General features: G+C 47.4%; 1 pseudogene; it reads right to left on the reverse strand.

Moving 5' to 3' along the window:
- The window catches only part of LOC113224871, a 7060-nt pseudogene continuing 1416 nt past the window's right edge, over positions 1 to 5644 (reverse strand).

Below are 5644 nucleotides of genomic sequence, written 5' to 3' on the forward strand. Positions count from 1 at the left end.
TCACTTCCTGCTGCTCTGCACACACATCTCAATATCCGGCAGAAGGTGGTTTTTGTCTTCCTTAGAGACATTAAACACCATCACGTCATTTCTGTTTCTGATTTCTTCTACAAGGGCCAGTGGTTTTCCTTTAGGGACTAGGATTGTGCCAGCGATTATAGTCCCTGGGGTAGATAGCATCTCACAAACAGCTTGGATGAAAGGCTGACTTAAGAGTTTAATTTTCCCGCTCTTATCAATGACGCACACTCTTTGCCTGGGCCACTGATGGAATCTGCATTCCTCAAGATGGGAGCGCCAACTGCTCAAAATAAGTCAGGTTAACCACATAATGCCCAACTTAGCATCCACATTTTCCAGGTGGAGGCTCTAACCCAACTCTGAACAAAGGCCCGTGGATGCCGGACAGCATGATGACATCAAATCCTATTCTTCTCCCTCCCTGTCTGACTTCCTCTCTATAAAATCCACTGGGGTCGTGGTCAGGGTTGCAGTTGGGTTGGGGTTGCAATTCAGGTCAGGTCCGGGTTAGGGTCCTGATTCAGGCCCTGCTCACCCTGTACCATAGACCCCCAGCAATTTATTTCATTTATTTATTTATTTATTTTGAGATGGAGTCTCACTCTGTCACCCAGGCTGGAGTGCAGTGGCATGACCTCGGCTCACTGCAACTTCTACCTCCCAGGTTCAAGCGATTCTCCTGCCTCAGCCTTCCGGGTGGTTGGGATTACAGGCATGCATCACCATACCTGGCTAATTTTTAATAGAGATGGAGTTTCGCCATGTTGGCCAGTCTGGTCTTGAACTCCTGACCTCAGGTGATCCGCCCACCTTGGCCTCCGAAAGTGCTGGGATTACAGGCGTGAATCACTGCACCCGGTCCGCATTTTTTTTTTTTTTTATCCGAAATGGAGTCTTGCTCTGTCACCAGGTTGGAGTGCAGTGGCATGATCTCGGCTCACTGCAGCCTCTGCCTCCTGGGTTCAAGCGATTCTCCTGCCTCAGTCTCTCAAGTAGCTGGGATTACAGGCACCCACCACCATGCCCAGCTAATTTTTGTATTTTTAGTAGAGACGGGGTTTCACCATGTTGGCCAGGATGGTCTTGATCTCCTGACTTCGTGATCCACCCGCGTCAGCCTCCCAAAGTTCTGGGATTATAGGCAAGAACCACCGAGCCTGGCCCAAAATTTTTTTAAATAAAAAAGTAAGATATCACTTTATATACACCAGATGGCTAGAATTTAAAGACAGAGAATAGCAAATATTCACTAGGATGTAGAGAAACTGGAACCCTCACACATAACTAGTGGGAAAGCAAAATGGTGCAACCACTTGGAAAGCAGTCTGGCAGTTCTTCAAAAGTTCATTTATCTAGAGTTACCACATGACCAAGCATCCCCTCTCCCAGGTACACACCCAAAAGAAATGAAAATGTATGTCCACACAAACACTTGGGCATCAATGATCATTGCAGCATTATTTATAATAGTCAAAAAGTGGAAACAACTCAATTGTCCTTAACTAATTAATGGTCAATAAAGGTGGTATATCAATGGAATATTATACACAATGGAATGTTTTTGGCAATAAAAAGGATAAAAAGAAATGAAGTACTGATACATGCTACAACATAAGTAAACCTGTAAAACATGATGCTAAGGGCAGGGCGCAGTGGCTCAGGTCTGTAATCCCAGCACTTTGGGAGATCAAGAAGGGCAGATCACCTGAGGTCAGGAGTTCGAGATGAGTCTGGCCAACATTGTGAAACCCTGTCTCTACTAAAAATACAAAAAATTAGCTGGGCATGGTGACTCATATCTGTAATCCCAGCTACTCAGGAGGCTGAGGGAGGAGAATCGCTTGAACCCAGGAGATGGAGGTTGCAGTTAGCTGAGATTGCACCACTGCACTCCAGCCTGGGTGACGGAGCGAGACTCCATCTCAAAAACACACACATGAAAAACAGCCAAAAACCTGGAGATGCTAAGAAGTCAGACACAATCACATGTTGCATGATTCCATTTATGTTGTGTCCAGTATAGGCAAATCTATAGATACAGAAAGCAGATTAGCGGTTGGTTGTCTGGGGATGAGGTAGGGGTGTTGGTGGTTGGGGGTTGATGGCTATATTAGTCCATTCTCACACTACTATGAAGAAATACTCAAGACTAGGTAATCTGCAAAGGAAAGAGGTTTAATTGACTCACAGTTCTGCATGGCTTGGGCAGCCTCAGGAAACTTACAATCATGGCAGAAGGCAAAGGAGAAGCAGGCACCTTTTTCACAGGGCAGCAGGATGGAATGAGTGTAAGCAGGGAAAATGCCAGATGCTTATAAAGCCATCAGATCTCATGAAACTCACTCATTATCATGAGAACAGCATAGTGGAAACTACCCCATCTTCCAATTACCTCCACCTGGCCCCACCCTTGACATGTAGGGATTATGGGGTTTACAATTCAAGATGAGATTTTGGATGGGGACACAGTCAATATCAATGGCCAAAGGTACAGGTTTCTTTTGGGCGTGACAAAAATGTTCTAAAATTAAGTGTGGTGATGGTTGCACAACTATGTGAATACACTTAAAACCATTGAATTGAATAGCATGCTTTAAGTTGGTGAGCTATATAGTATATGACATATCTCAATAAAGCTATTATCAAAACGAATAAATAAGTCTGGGCACAGTGGCTCACGCCTGTAATCCCAGCACTTTGGGAGGCTGAGGGGGATGGATCACCTGAGGTGGGGAGTTCAAGACCAGCCTGACCGACATGGAGAAACCCCATCTCTACTAAAAGTACAAAATTAGCCGGGCATGGTGGTGCATGCCTGTAATCCCAGTTACTAGGGAGGCTGAGGCAGGAGAATTGCTTGAACCTGGGAGGCAGAGGTTGCAAGTGAGCAAAGATCGCACCATTGCAGTCCAGCCTGGGCAACAAGAGCAAAACTCCATCTCAAAAATAAATAAATAAATGAATAAATGAATAAATAAATAAATAAATGGTAGATCTCTGCACCCGGCTATATACCTCCTTCCAACGAAATGTGGGTTCATTGTTCACTTCCTGAAGATGCAGCAGCTCAGCCAGCCAGCTGTGCTTCCTTGCCCCCAATCATGCCATCATCTAGCCCCACTTTCCTCGTCATGTCTACTAGGATAGCACCCTGTTTAGGGAAGACCATGACACAATAGTTAATTCCATGATGGGACAATAGAATTATAACAGAGGGGCAGTTGGAGTCAGACCCAAAAGCCACCCCTGGATTAGACATCAAATCTCTGTGTCTGCTGGAGAGGTGATTTGAGTCCAAGGTAGAAACCAAGGTGAGAGGGGCTGGCAACTCCAAGAGTGTGATCGTCAGTGGTGATAATGATGGTGATGGTGCTGGTGGTGGGTGATAAGAGTTAGCAATTACTGGCAGGATGCAGTGGCTCACACCTATAATCCCAGCACTTTTCGAGGCTGAGGTGTGTGGATTGCTTGAGCCTAGGAGTTCTAAGCCAGCCTGGACAACACGGTGAAACCCCATCTCTACAAAAAAAAAAAAAAAAAAATTAGCTAGGTGTGGTGGTACAAGTCTATAGTCCCTGCTACTTGGGAGGCTGAGGTGGGAGGATCGCCTGAGTCTGGGAGGTTAAAGCGGCAATGAGCTGTGATTGTCATTGCACTCCAGCCTGGGGACAGACCCTGTCTCAAAAACAAACAAACAAGCAAACAAAAACAAAAAATGACTGGGCAAGGTGGCTCATACCTGTAATCCCAGCATTTTGGGAGGCCGAGATGGGTGGATCACTTGAGGTCAGGAGTTTGAGACCAGCCTGGCCAACATGGTGAAACCTCGTCTCTACTAAAAACACAAAACTTAGCCAGGTAAGGTGGCATGTGTCTGCAGTCCTAGCTACTCGGGAGGCTGAGGCAGGAGAATCACTTGATTCCGGGATGTGGAGGTTGCAGTGAGCTGAGATTGTACCACTACACTCTAACCTGGGCAACAAAGTGAGACTCCATCTCAAAAAAAAAAAAAAGACTTAACAATTACTGAACATTTACAAGTCAGGTCTGCACATGCATTTATGCATTTTTTCTTTCCATTCTCAAAACAATTCTGTCAAATAAAAGATGTTGCTATCCCCATTTTAGGTATAAGGAAATTTGGGTTTATTTATTTATTTATTTGAGACGGAGTTTCACTCTGCCGCCCAGGCTGGAGTGCAGTGGCCGGATCTCAGCTCACTGCAAGCTCCGCCTCCCGGGTTCACGCCATTCTCCTGCCTCAGCCTCCCGAGTAGCTGGGACTACAGGTGCCCGCCACGTCGCCCGGCTAGTTTTTTGTATTTTTAGTAGAGACGGGGTTTCACCATGTTAGCCAGGATGGTCTCGATCTCCTGACCTCGTGATCCGCCCGTCTCGGCCTCCCAAAGTGCTGGGATTACAGGCTTGAGCCACCGCGCCCGGCCAGGAAATTTGGGTTTAAAGAGGTTGCACATCTGGGCCAAGGTCACACAGCCAGGAGAAGCAGAGACCAGATTGGAAACCAGGTCTACTGTGATCAACTGATATTAAAATCTCCCCAATGTCCCTGTTCTGGCAGGATTAAGGGGTACTGAGGTTGTGTGGGCAAAAGAGTGGCTCCGTAGAGGCCAGAGGCCTCCCTACCCCATTCACACTCTGTCCAAGGCCCAGGGTCCCCTGAATGAAAGCATGCGGGCTTATTTCTCACCGGAAGCACTGATGATGGGTTTCAGGGAAGACTTGTGAGAGCTGTAACTCAGCTGGAAATAGAAGTGAGAGCCAGCACTTCTGAGGTGTCTGGAGGGAAGAAGCAACTATCAGAGGAAGGAGCAGGCGTGGAGAGGCGTGTGGGAACCCAGTACCACCGGCCTGAGAGCTGCAGCCAATAAGCCAGGCAGCCTGGAACTTGGGCCTAACTTCCTTCCGTGGCCCTCAGCTTCCTCTTCGGAGGACCAGATGGTCAGTCTGGAAGAGCTGTGATGTCCCTGCCTGTCAATACAGCTGATGTGTGTCTGACTGCTGAGGACAATCCCATGCATGTAGCTGTTGTGACGCTTCCTAGGTACTGAGGCCCTGGCCACAGGCCACAAGGGTCCCACCCACCCTCCAGTCCCATTCTTATACCACTGACCCTGTTATGAATCAAGTTGTGTCTCCAAAAAGATAATGCTGAAATTCTAACCTATGGTAGTTGTGAATGTGACCTTACTTGGAACTTAGAAATAGGGCTTTTGCCGGGCGCGGTGGCTCAAGCCTGTAATCCCAGCACTTTGGGAGGCCGAGACGGGCAGATCACGAGGTCAGGAGATCGAGACCATCCTGGCTACCACGGTGAAACCCCGTCTCTACTAAAAAAATACAAAAAACTAGCAGGGCGAGGTGGCGGGCGCCTGTAGTCCCAGCTACTCCGGAGGCTGAGGCAGGAGAATGGCGAGAACCCAGGAGGCGGAGCTTGCAGTGAGCTGAGATCCAGCCACTGCACTCCAGCCTGGGCGACGGAGCAAGACTCCGTCTCAAAAAAAAAAAAAAAAAAAGAAAGAAATAGGGCTTTTGCAGATGCAACTGAGTAAGGGTGAGGTCATTAGGGTGGGTCCTAATCCAATGAGTGTTTTTTTTTTTTTTT

This window comes from Piliocolobus tephrosceles, chromosome 4 (assembly GCF_002776525.5).
Source record: "Piliocolobus tephrosceles isolate RC106 chromosome 4, ASM277652v3, whole genome shotgun sequence".
Lineage (NCBI taxonomy): Eukaryota > Metazoa > Chordata > Mammalia > Primates > Cercopithecidae > Piliocolobus > Piliocolobus tephrosceles.